This window comes from Cavia porcellus, unplaced genomic scaffold, assembly GCF_034190915.1.
Source record: "Cavia porcellus strain 051 isolate PalLab524CR breed Dunkin Hartley unplaced genomic scaffold, mCavPor4.1 scaffold_6, whole genome shotgun sequence".
In the NCBI taxonomy this organism is placed as follows: Eukaryota; Metazoa; Chordata; class Mammalia; order Rodentia; family Caviidae; genus Cavia; species Cavia porcellus.
The window spans coordinates 75,248,922-75,262,761 of NW_026947489.1; the positions used below are offsets into that span (position 1 = coordinate 75,248,922).

Here is a 13,840-nt window from a genome sequence, read left to right on the forward strand (position 1 = left end):
TTTACAAAGTTTTGCTTCCATTTTACCCTTTTTTTCTTTTCCCTTTCTTCGTTTAAGCCTGATTTTCTGTTGTATGACTGTTGGAAGCAGCACTCACTACATTTTTCATCACATTTCCTGAAGATAGTCGTGAAAGAGAACATCCAGAACTGCTTCAGAAAGAATGATGGAATTAGTATGTTCAAAGCAAGGAGGAATATCTTGAGGGGGACCAATGACAATGGACCTTTTATTTTAATGAGAGTTTTACTTACTTTTCTGCTTGCTGAGACAGAATACCAACACCTGAGTATAAAAGGAGGAAAGGTTCATTTAGCTCATACAGAAAATATATATGCAAATATATGTGCAGAGACTTCAGTCCATAATAGGCTGGCTCTATCACAGGGTGGTTTGGCAAAGGGGCAATGCTTACCAGCAATGGATGATACCAAAAGTAACAAAGAGAATTCAGAGCAAGCTTCTTTTCATTCCTTATGTTGGAGACAGACTACTCACCCTAGGGCAAGTGTAGCAATCACACACTTAATCCCAGCATTAGGCCACTCATCAAGCACAGACTTCACATTCATCTGCTTCTAAAAAGCCAGCAACTCAGACCATATAGGCCTGTGGGACATCCAGACTCACACAATAACAATGTACAATCCCACCCTAAGATTTTTAATGAAATTGAAAGGACAGGAGTACTCCCAAAGTAATTTCTGGAAAATACTATTACCTTGATTTCATAAGTAGTCAAAGATCTAACCAAAATGGAGAAAGATATAACAATCTCTTTCATGAATATAGGCACAAAAGTCCTCAACAAGGTTCTGGAAAACAGAATATAATTCATCCAAAAGATCATACATCATGACCAAAATGCCTCATACCAGAGATATAAAGAAGGTTTGACATAATGAAAATCAATAAATGTAATGCATCACATAAATAGAAGCAAGGACAAAAATCACATGGCACAGAAAAATACCTCCAGAAAAATATTTGCTAAAATCCAACATATTTCCATGCCAAAAAATATCGATCAACATAAGCATGAAAGGACTACATCTCAAGTAGACTAAAAGTAATTTGTGATAAGTCTACTATCAATATCATACACAGTGGGAAAAAACTGAATGTTTTGTCTCCAAAATGAGGAACACAAGAAGAATCTCCACTAGTATGATTTGTAGGCATACTATTAAAGTAGTTAAAACATTATCCAGAGCAATTAGACAAGAGAAATAAATAAAAGAGACACACATAGAAAAAAAGAAGTAAAATTTTCATAATTTGCACATGACATGATCCCCTACATGGAAGATGCTAAAGAAAGGAACCGACTGCAAGCCTCTTAAAATAACTAAATTCAATAAAGTAGCTGGATGCAAAGATAACACACAAAAATCAATAGATTATTGCACAGTAAAAAAGAACCTGCTGACCAAAAAAAATTAGAAAAAATAACATTCTTAATACCATCAAGAAAAATTAAATACTTAGGAATTGATGTCGCTAAGGAAGTGAAAGACATCCACAATGAAAATTAGTTTACTCTTTAAAAAGGGAATGAAAGAGGACATTAGAAAATGAAAAGATATCCCCTGTTCCTGAACAGAGCAAATGCAGTTAGAAAGGACAAACTCTCAAAAATGCATTTAACTGATTTGTCACAGTCCCAGTCTAAATCCCATCAACTCTCTTCACAGGACTAGATAAAACAATCTTAAAATTCATATGGAAAGAGAGACCCAGAATAGCAAGAGCAATCCTGGCTAAAGCAGGAGGCTACACAATCCTGGATTTGAAGTTACATTACAAAACTAGTATGATAGAACAACACAGTGCTGGCACAGAAACAGACACATGAATCAGTGGATCAAAATAGAGCATGCAGATTCAACTACATGATCTTTGACAAGCCAAAAACATACAGTGAAGTAATGATAACCTCTTTCATAAATAATTTTGGGGAAATTGGCTATTCACATGGAGAAAATGAACTCTAGACTAGGATCTCTCATCATGTACTAAATTAAAACCAGAGTGTAACAACTAAATGTTATATACTTCAAACCTGTGCTAATAAAGAAAATTACCCAATAGGGCTAAAAAGTGACTAGCACACATGTACGTACACAGCATGGGTGTACTGCCCACAGGGGCTCTTCACATCAGAACCGAGAGTAGTGATCTCAGCATGCTACTCAGAACAACAGAAGATTTAAAACTTGTGAATTGTTGTTTCTGTATTCTCTCATTTAATATTTTCAAACTGTGGTTGAGTTGAGGTAACTGAGGCCAATGAAAGCCAAAGCAGAGATAAGCAGAGAGTACTGTATATTTAAGATCTATATTTTTAAAACTCTAAAACTGTACCAAAAATGAATCAAAGTTTTATTTTAAAAAAGGGATACAGACATCAATTTCTTGGAATGAAAGACTGAAAAATTTTAAGATGTGACTCTTCTGAAACTTATCCTGAGTTTCAACAAAATTCAAATCATAATTCCAATCAGGAAATTTGTGTAAAATTGACGATTTTCTTGTAAAATGTGAGAGGCAAAGAAACTAAAAATCAAAACTGATTTGGAAGAACAAGGTAAAAAACTTATCATTCTTTACTATCAGTTTGTTTTGAAGTTCAGTGTCATTGTTTTTATTCTTTTTTACTGTTGTTTTGTTTTTAAAGTAAAAAAGAAAATTAACATTTCGTTTGTAGTCTTCATTATTACATGACAATTATATGGAAAATGAGGGTCTAGAGAAAAAGGAGAATATACTTAAAAATAGAAAGTATAGAATATTGTAGGATTTGGAAATGGATCCCTTGATATATCATGCATTGATTTTTTAAAATTTTATTTAAAGAAAATTAGAACAGAAAAGGGATAGAAATAATGCATAATTTCAAAAAATAGTAAGAAATCACTAGTTACTATATTACATATTATCCTCTTGGAAATATTGTTCAAGTTACAAAAAAGTAAAGTATACAAAGTGGACATTCAAATAGTAAAACTGCCAACAGTTCTGTTCAACGATCCAAAGAAACTTAGTAATATGGTTATCAATACTACACACTTAAACATACAAGAAGTTATATCCTTTAGCGCACTTAGTTTTCACACTACAATTACACATTTTGGGTTTTATTACTCCTATACTTCTTACTTCTTTTTATTCTAGAGAGATAATGTGATATTTACAAATATGAGTATTCTTTATTTCACTTAAGAGGATAGTCTCAAGTTGTCTGCATTTACCTATGAAGCCTCAAGATCATCCTTTTTATAGCTTATTCCATTGTATAAAAATACCACATCTTTTTTTCATCCACTCTGCAGTTGATGAGCATCTAGGTTGTTTCCAAGATTTAACTATTGCAAATTGTGCTGCTATGAACATGGGTGCACATATATAACTGTGATAGGATCTTTTTAGTTTTCTGGGGAAATATCCAGGAGGGGAATGGCTGAATTGAATGAAACTTCCAAATCCTAGTTTTCTGAGAAATCTCCATACTGATTTTCATAGTGGCTTCACCAGTCTTCACTCCCACCAACAGTGTTCCTTTTTACCCCCAGTCCTACCAACTTTTGTTATCAGTTGATTTCTTGATGGCAGCTATTCTTTCCAGAATGAGATGAAATCTCAGTGCTGTTTTAATTTGCATTTCTCCAAAGACCAGTGATGGTGAACATTTCTTCATGTATTTATTTGCCATTTGTATATCTTCATCTGAGAATTGTGTGTTCATCTCAGATGCCCATTTTTGGAGGGGGCCTTTGAATTTGGGGCTTGATGTTTTTTCAATTCTTTATATGTTCTGGATATAAGTGCTTTGTCTGAGGGGTTGCTGGCTGAAATTCTTTCCCATTCTGCGTGTTTTCTTTTCCCTTTGTTGGTGATTTCTGTTGAAGTACAGAAACTTTTCAATAATATGAAATCTTGATTGTTGTTGATTCGTTGAAGTGTTTCCCACACAGTTTGCATTTTGTTCAGGAATTCTCTGCCTACCTTTATTTCTCCAAGACTTCTGCCTACCTTGTCTTCCAGTAGATTTGGTGTTTCTGTTTTAATATTTAGGTCTTTGATCCATTTAGACTTTAATTTTGTGCATGGTGATAGGCATAGGTCTAGTGTCAGTCTTTGGCATGTGGAAAGCCGATTTTTCCAACACCATTTATTAAAGAGGCTATCCTTCTTCCAGTGAACATGTTTAGCCCCTTTGTCAAATATCAGGTGGCTGAATGTCTTTGTAGTTGTGTTTGTGTCTTTTAATCTGTTCCATGGATCCTCAGGTCTATTTCTTTGCCAATACCATGCTGATTTTATCACTGTGGCTTTATAGTACAGTTTCAAGTCAGGAACTGAGATGTCTCCTGCCTTGTCTTTGTTGCCCAGAAGTGCCTTTGCTATTCTAGGTTTATTCTGCTTCCAAATGAATTTTAGGAGTGTTTTCTCTAGATCTGTGAGATATGTTAATGGTATTTTGATTGGGATTGTGTTAAATCTTTATAACAGATTTGGGAGTATGGCCATTTTCACAATGTTGGATCTTCCTAACCAAGAGCAAGAAATTCCCTTTCATTTTCTATATCCTCTTCAATCTCCTTTTTTAGCATAGCATAATTTTCAGCATATAGATCTTTCACATTTTTAGGTTAATCCCTAAGTATTTCATTTTTTAAGATGCTATTGTGAAGGGCTATATTTCCATAATTTCTCTCTTGGTGAGGTTTTTGTTTGTGTACAGGAATGTTACTGATTTTTGAGCACTGACTTTGAATCCAGCTACTTTGCTGAATTTGTTTATTGTCTCTAGTAGTCTGCTAATGGAATTTTTTGGGTCTTCTATACAGAGCACCATGTCATCTGCAAATAGAGATAATTTACTTTCTTCCTTTCCTATATTTATTCCTTTTATTTCTCTCTCTTGTCTGATTGCCCTGGCTAGTGTTTCCAGAACTATATTGTATAGGAGTGGTGATAGTGGACATCCTTGTCTTGATCCTGATTTTAAAGTGAAAGCTTTCAGTTTTTGTCTATGCAGTATAATATTGGCTGTTGGTTTGTCATAGATGCCCTTTATAAGATTGAAGTAGGTATCGTGCATTCTGAGTTTCTGTTATGAACATGTGTTGGATTTTGTCAAAAGCTTTTCTGCATCTATCAAGATTACCATGTGGTTTTTATTTTTGGCTCTGTTGATGTGGTGTATTACATTTATTGATTTGCATATGTTAAACCATCCCTACATTCCTGGAATGAATCCCACTTGTTCATGATGTATAATCATCTTGATGATTTGCTGCATTCTGTTTGCCAGTATTTTGTTGAGAATCTTTGTGTCAATGTTCAATAATGAGACTGACCTATAGTTCTCCTGTTTGATTGAGTCTTTCTCTGGTTTTGGTATCAGAGTAATACTTGTTTCCAGAATGATTTGGGGAGGATTTTTTCCTTTTCAATTTCATTGAAGAGTATGAGGAGTATTGTCAACAAATCTTCTCAAAATTTCCTGCAAAATTCAGCCATGAATTCATCAGGACCTGGGCTTTTCTTTGTTGGTAAGTTTTTAATTACGTTTTCAGTTTCAAAAGCTGATATTGGGTCATTCTAAATTGCTATATCTTCTTGGTTGAGCTTTGATAGTTCATATGTTTCTAGAAATCTGTCCATTTCCTCTGTATTTTCGACTCTATGTGAATAGAGATTTTCAAAGTAAGTATTCATGATCTTTTGAATTTCCATGGGGTCTGTAGTAATTTCCCTCTTTTCAGTCCTTATTACTTGGATTTGAGTTTTTTCTTTCTTTTTATTGGTTAAGTTAGCTAGAGGCTTGTCAATTTTGTTTATTCTCTCAAAAAACCAGCTTTTTGATTCATTAATTCTTTGTATTTTTTTAGTTTCAATTGCATTGATTTCTGCGCTAATCTTTACAATTTCCTCTCTTCTATGAGCTTTGTGTTTAACTTGCTCTTCTTTTTCTAGAAGCCTGAGATGAAGCATTAGATTGTTTATTTGTGCTTGTTCTGTTTTCTTGATATGATAATTTATTGCCATATATTTTCCTCTTAAGACAGCTTTCATTGCATCCCATCGATTACACTATGTTGCTTCCACATTTTCATTGAATTCTAAGTATTGCTTTATTTCTTTTTTAATTTCATCTGTAGTCCACCGGTTGTTCAGAAGATTGTTATTTAATTTCCATGTATTTATGCAGGTTTTGCCATTTATTTTGCCATTAATTTCAATTTCAGTGTGCTATGGTCAGGTATTACACATGGGATAATTTCAATACCTTTGCATTTCCTTAAGAATGTTTTATGGGATAATGCATGGTCTATTTTGGAGAATGTTCCATGTGCAGCAGAGAAGAATGTGTATCCTATGTGTTTGGGGGGAACACTCTGTAAACATCTGCTAAGTCCAATTGCTCACATGTATGATTCAATTCTATTATTTCTTTGCTGACTTTTTGTCTAGTTGATTTAGTCTTAGTGACAATGGGCTGTTAAGGTCCCTAGTTATAACTGTGTTCTTGTGTATTTGGTTTTTCATGTCCGCTAGTATTTGTCTTATATAGTTGGGTGCTCCTGTATTTAATACATATGTATTTATAATTATTAGTTTTTCCTCTGGAATTTTTCTACTAATGAGTATGTTCTTCTTCTTCTTTTTTTAAAATTTTATTTAAAAGGAAAATGAGAAAAACACAAAACAAAACAAAGTGGTGTAAGGGTAAAAGTAATACAGAACTACAAAAAAAAAAACAGTAAGAAATCACCAGTTTTTAGATTACATATTATCATCTTAGAAATAGTTGCTCAAATCACAGTATCAAAGAATACAAAGTGGACATTCAAACAGGGAGACTACAAACAGTTGTGTTCAATGATCCAATCAAAAACATTAATATGGTCAGCTATTTAACACCCCTAAATAGACTTGCTGTTGTATCCTTTAGAGCTCTTTTTTTCCCTCTCTTTTTTACAACAAAATTTACACATTTTGGATTTTATTACTCCTTAGTTCTTATTACTTTTTGGGGAGGAAGGAATAAAGTCAAATATGGCAAAACAAAGCTGTAAGTCAAAACCAAGGATAGACATAGCACATGATGTAGAACAGAGTACAAGGTTATCAACAATGGTTATCAACGATGTCTCTTGTTTCCTTAAAAAGAATTGTCTATCTCATTAGATATTATAAAGTTGAACAAAACAGAAGAGAACAATAACAAAAAAACTTAAGCATTGTAAACATTAGAGGATTTCCAAAGGAGACAATAGTCAAACCAGAACAGGCATCTTAATGAATCTTATTGCCTTCAAAGTAGTTGCCTATACCCTCAAACTTGATACTATCATGCAGAATGGAACAGAGTCTAGTCAGTCAAAACAAGATCGTGGGAGTATTACAGGACTTCAAAACAAGTTAATAGGAAATCAAAAAAAGTTACTATTATATATCCTGCTAATTTTTTAAATTTTTCCCCTTAATTAAAACAAACATAAGAAATAACTAAATAATTTTTTTAAAGAATAAGGGAGAGATTGAGATAAAACAGGACATAACAATATAACAATACAGGACAAAGCATGACTGTTTCAGCAACCTAGTGCTTCACTACCAAATAACCTGACTTAATAGTAGTTAACCATAGTGTCTGTCTTTTTCCTTGAAATATGAATAAAAGTTCATATACTACAGCTTCAAATATTTCCATATCAAGAAGCCCAGAATAAAGCCTTTCCAATTAATAAGTGAAAACTTTATAAGACTTCAAGGCCACATAATAGGGAATCATGATTACCACATTTTTTTATATATTTGAATCATTACTTACATTAGGGAAACTATTCAGTATTCACACATGCGAGATTGATTTATTTCACTTATGAGTATGGTCTGAAGCTGCGACCATTTATTGATAAATATCTCAATGTGATCCTTCTTTATAGCTGAATAATACTCCATTGTATAGAAATACCACAACTTTTTTTATCCATTCCTGAGTTGATGGACACTTGGGTTGTTTCCAAGATCTGGCGATTACAAGTTGTGCTGCTATAAACATAAGTGCACATATATCACTGTGGTATGATGTTTTCAGTTCTTCTGGGAATATGCCTAGAAGTGGAATAGCTGGAATAAATGGGACTTCCAATCCCAGCTTTTTGAGAAATCTCCAGACTGACCTCCACAAAGGCTGCACCAGTCTATACTCCCACCAACAGTGCAGGAGAGTTCCTTTTTCCCCACAGCCTCTCCAGCATTTGTTGTTGTTGGTTTTCTTGATCCTGGCCATTCTTTCAGGAGTGAGATGGCATCTCAGTGTGGTTTTAATTTGCTTTTCTCTAATGACCAATGATGATGAGCACTTTTTCATGTATTTATTTGCCATTTGCATTTCTTCATCTGAGAATTGCGTATTCATCGCAGATGCCCATTTTTGGATTGAATCTTTGAATTTTGGGGTCTGAGTTTTTAAAATTCTTTACATGTTTTAGACAAGAGGCCCTTGTCTGAGAGAGAGTTCACTAAAATCTTTTCCCAGTTTGTGGGTTTTCTTTTCACTATGCTGGAGATTTCTTTTGACATGCAGAAACATTTTAATAAGAAGTGGTCCCAGTTATTGATTCTGGGAAGTATTTCCCGTGAGGTTTGAGTCCTGTTCATGAATCTCTACCTATTCCTATGTCTTCAAGGTTTCTACCCAATTTGTCTTCCAATAGATTTAGTGTTTCTGTTTTAATATTCAGATCTTTGACTCATTTAGATTTTAATTTAGTACATGGTGATAGACATTTAGTTTTTGGCAAACGGAGAGCCAGTTTTTCCAGCACGATTTATTAAAGAGACTGTCATTTGGGCTGGGGATTTAGCTCAGCGGCATAAGCTCCTGCCTTGCAAGCAGGCGGTCGTGAGTTCGATCCCCGGTACCGATAAAAAGGAAAAAGACAAAAAAAAAAAAAAAAGAGAGACTGTCATTCTTCCAGTGAACCTGCTTGGCTCCTTTATCAAAGATAAGGTGGTTGAGTGTGTTTGTAGTTGTGGTTGTCTCTTCTAATCTATTCCATTGATCTTCAGCTCTGTTTTGATTCCAATACCATGTTGATTTTACTACTGTTGCTTTGTAGTATAACTTCAAGTAAGGGATTGTGATGCCTCCTGCTTTGTCTTTGCTGCTTAGAACTGCCTTTGCGATTCTAGGTCTCTTCTGGTTCCAGATGAAATTTAGGAGTGATTTCTCTAGATCTATAAGGTATGTTGATGGTATTTCTATTGGGATTGCATTGAACCTGTATAAGAGTTTTGGGAGAATGGCCATTTTCACAATGTTTGTTCTTCCTATCCATGAGCAAGGGATGTCTTTCCATTTTCTGAGATCATCTTCAATTTCTTTTTTCAGTGTAGTATAATTTTCACTGTATAAGTCTTTCACTTCTTTCGTAAGAGTAATTCCTAAATATTTCATTTTTTTTGCTTGCTAATGTGAAGAGTGTAGTTTCTCTTATTTCCTTCTCTGTGATTTTGTTGTTCGTGTATAGGAATGTTATTGATTTCTGAGTATTGATTTTGTATCCAGCCACATTACTGAATTTATTTATTGTATCTAAGTGTCTTTCAATGGAGTTAAGGGGGTCTTCTATGTAGAGTATCATGCCATCTGCAAACAATGATAATTTAACTTCTTCTTTTCCTATCTTTACCCATTTTATTTCTCTTTCTTGCCTAATTGCTCTGGCTAGTACTTCCAGTACTATATTAAATAGCAGTGGTGATAAAGGACATCCTTGTCTTGTGCCTGATTTTAAAGTAAAGGCTTTCAATTTTTGGCCATTTAGTATGATGCTGGCTGTTGGTTTGTCATAAATGGCCTTTATTATATTGAGGTAAAGACCATCTATTCCAATTTTCTGTAAAGTTCTTATCATGAATAAATGTTGGACCTTATCAATGGATTTTTCTGCATCTGTAGAAATGATCATATGATTCTTATTTTTGGCTTATTGATATGGTCGATTACATTTATTGATTTACGTATGTTGAACCATCCTAGCATTCCTGGGATGAATCCCACTTGGTCATGGTGTATAATCTTCTTGATGATTTGCTGCATCCTTTTTGCCAGTATTTTATTGAGGATTTTTGCATCTGTGTTCATTAGGGAGATAGGTCTATAGTTCTCTTTTTTAGTTGGGTCTTTCTCAGGTTTTGGTACTAGAGTAATATTTGCTTCCAGGAATGACTTAGGAAGGATTGTTACCCTTTCAATTTCACTGAATAGTTTGAGGAGTGTCGGCATTAGGTCTTCTTTGTATTTCTTGTAGAATTCTGCAGTGAATCCATCTGGGCCTGGGCTCTTCTTGGTGGGTAAGGACTTAATTACATTTTCAATTTCATTAGCAGAGATTGGGTTATTCAACAGTTTTACATCCTCTTGATCTAGCTTTGGTACTTCATATGTTTCTAAGAATCTGTCTATTTCTTCTGTGTTATCAAACTTTTGAGAGTAGAGGTTTTCAAAATAGGTGTTTGATGACCTTCTGTATTTCTATTGGGTCTGTAGTGATTTCACCTTTTTCATTTCTTATTGCATGAATTTGAGCTTTTTCTTCCATTTTTTAAACAAGGTTGGCTAGGGGCTTATCGATTTTATTTATTCTTTCAAAGAACCAACTCTTTGATTTGTTGATTCTTTGGATTGCTTTCTTAGTCTCTATTGCATTGATTTCTGCTCTGATTTTTATAATTTCCTCTCTTCTTTTGGCTTTGGGCTTGACTTGCTGTTCTTTTTCTAGCTGTTTGCGGTGTAGCATCAGGTTATTTATCTGTATTCGTTCTATTTTCCTGATGTGGGAACTCAGTGCAATAAATTTTCCTCTCAGGACGGCTTTCATGCATCCCACAGATTCTGGTAAGTTGTATCTGCCTTTTCATTTTTTGTAGGTATTGTTTAATTTCTTCTGTGAACCACTGATTACAGAAGAGTGTGTTATTCAGCTTCCATGTGTTTGTGGGATTTTTGCAGTACCTTTTATCATTAATTTCTAATTTCAGAGCTCTATGATCCAATAACACACAAGTGATGATTTCAACTCTTTTGCATTTGTTTAAATATGTTCTGTGAGCTAATATATGGTCTATTTTAGAGAATCATGCATATACTCCTGAGAATGTGTATTCTGAGGTTGTTGGGTGGAACATTCTGTATATGTCTATCAAATCCATTTGTTTGCAGGTATGATTCAGTTCTGTTATTTCTTTGCTCATTTTCTGTCTGGTTGATCCATCCCTTGATGTCAATGGCATATTAAGTTATCCTTGTTACAACTGTGTTGCTGATAATTTGAGTTTTCATTTCTGTTAATAGTTGTGTTTCATAACTGGGTGCTCTGGAGTTTTGTGCATATATATTTAAGATAGTTATCTCTTCCTCTTGGAGTTTTCCCCTAACGAGTATGTAGTGACCTTCTTTGTCCTTTATGGTCATTGTTGGTTTGAAGTTCACGTTGTCTGCAAACAGAATGGCTACTCCTGCTTTTTTTTTTTTTTTTTTTTTTTTTTTGGATTCCTGCTGCATGAAGTATTGTTTTCCATCCTTTGACTTTCGGTCTGTGAGTATCCTTCTGGGTTAGATGGGTTTCCTATAAACAGCATATGGTTGTATTTTGTTTCTTGATCCATTCTGCTAGTCTGTTTCTTTTGATTGGTGCATTGAGACCATATGCATTCATGGTTATTTCTGTTAAATGCCGGTTTATTGTTGACATGTTATCTCTCTGCTGTTGCATCTTTATCTTTCTGTTCTGTTTAATTATTTGCTTTGCTTAGTGGTTTTTTCCTTTGTGTATCTAAACTGTCTTTCAATATTTTTTGCAAGGTTGGCTTGGTGTTCATGAAGTTCTTCAGCTGTTCTTTGTCATGGAAGTATCGTATTTCACCATCAATTTTGAATGATAGTTTTGCAGGGTACATCAGGTAGGTTGGAAATCATTTTGCTTTAGGATCTGGAATACTTCACTCCGTACTCTTTTTGACTTTATTGTTTGTGCTGAGAAGTCTGCTGTGATTCTGATAAGTTTTCCTTTATAAGTGATCTGTCTTTTCTCTCTGACAGCTTTTAATAATTTATTCTTGTGTTGGATTTGTGGATGGTGATTATTATATGTCTGGGTGTAGTTTTATTTTGGTATGACTGTTTGGAGTTTTATATGCTTCACTGATCCTGATGTCAGTTTCTGATCTCATGCTTGGGACATTTTCAGCTATTACTTCTCTAAATATCCTCCTGACATCCTTCATGTTGTCTCCCTCTCTTTCATTAATCCCTATCATTCTTATGTTATTTTTCTTTGCATCGTCTTGCAGTTGTTGAATTGTTGTTTCCTGATTCCTTGTTATTTTCAAAAGATCTTTCCTTTCCTGTTCACTAGCGGCAATTCTGTCTTCAAGGTCTGAAATTCTATCTTCAATTTCATTGAGGCGGTTTTTACAACTTTCAGTGGAGTTTTTTATTTCTGGTATATCTCTGTGCATCTGCATTATGTATTCTGTTTGTTTCTTATATTGCTCATCTAGGGATTCTGTCTTTTTGTTCAGTTCCTCCAATTTTTGAACTGTGTTTTCTTTAGATATATTCAGAATCTCTTTCATTTCTTTTATCATTTCTTCTTTTACCTGGGAGATTAATTCGAGTTTGAATTCCTTTAAAGCTTCCTGGAGTTGCTTGTTAATTTCAGTGCCTATTATGTCCAATGTTTGAGGTGAATGGCATATATTTTCTTCTATATACATCGCTCCTAGAGTTTCTTGAGATGGGCTGGAGGTTTGAGGTTGTAATTTTGTTTTTCATTTTGTCATTTTCCTATATTTCTGTGTTTCAAATGTTATTTGAAAGCTTAAAAATGTGGAACGCTGCACAAATTTGCATGTCATCATTGCTCATGGGCCATGCTAATCTTCTCTGTATCATTTCAATTTTAGTATATGTGCTGCAAAAGCGAGCACAAAAGTTGTTTTCTTTCAGGGCTTGAAATCCTCACTCCAAACTCCTCTCGACTCGAGGGTTTTTATTTAAAAGTCTGTTGTGATTCTAATGGGCTTTCCTTCACAGGTAAATTGCATTTTTTCTATAACTCTTTTAGTATTCTGTTTTTGTGCTATATGTCTGAGATCTTTAATATTATATGTCTGGATGTAGATTTATATTGGTTGTGACTATTTGGCATTCAATAGGCCTAACTCATCTGCATATTAGATTTTTTCCCATGTTTGGGAAATTTTCTGCTCTTACTTCTGTGAATAGTTTAGTTATGTGATTTGCATTGCCTCCTGCATCTTCACTGATGCCTATTACTCTTACATTGTTGCTCTTGGCATCATCTTGAAGTCGCTGGATTGTCATTTCATGCTGCTTTGTTATTTTTAATAGTTCTATCCTTTCATGATCGCTAATTGCAATCCTGTCCTCAAGGTCCAAAATCTTTCTTTTTAAATTTTTTTTAAAGAAAGACTAAACAAAACAGAAAATATGTATAAATAATACATACTTTCAGAGAAAAAAATAAACAGTAGGAAATCACTAGTTGATGTTTATATATTGTCATTTTACAAATAGTTGTTCAAGATACAAAAATGGAAGTTCTAAAGTGCGAATTCAAACAGTGAGACCGCAAACACTTCTGTTCAATTGTCCAACAAAAACTTAGTAACATGGTTGTCAATCCTATACACTTAAACATACAGGCAGTAATCCATACCTTCATTTATGTTGAGATTAAACAAACTAAAGTACGTTAAAATCATTCTGAACAAAGAATAATAGTATTGTTGGATT

At 34.1% G+C, this 13,840-nt stretch overlaps 1 non-coding gene across 1 annotated transcript; it reads right to left on the bottom strand.

The window, feature by feature from the left end:
- Positions 1-12,904: 12,904 nt before the first annotated feature.
- Positions 12,905-13,011, bottom strand: LOC111756826 (U6 spliceosomal RNA). The gene has a single exon (XR_002791235.1). It is a non-coding gene; the product is annotated as a U6 spliceosomal RNA (small nuclear RNA).
- Positions 13,012-13,840: the final 829 nt, after the last annotated feature.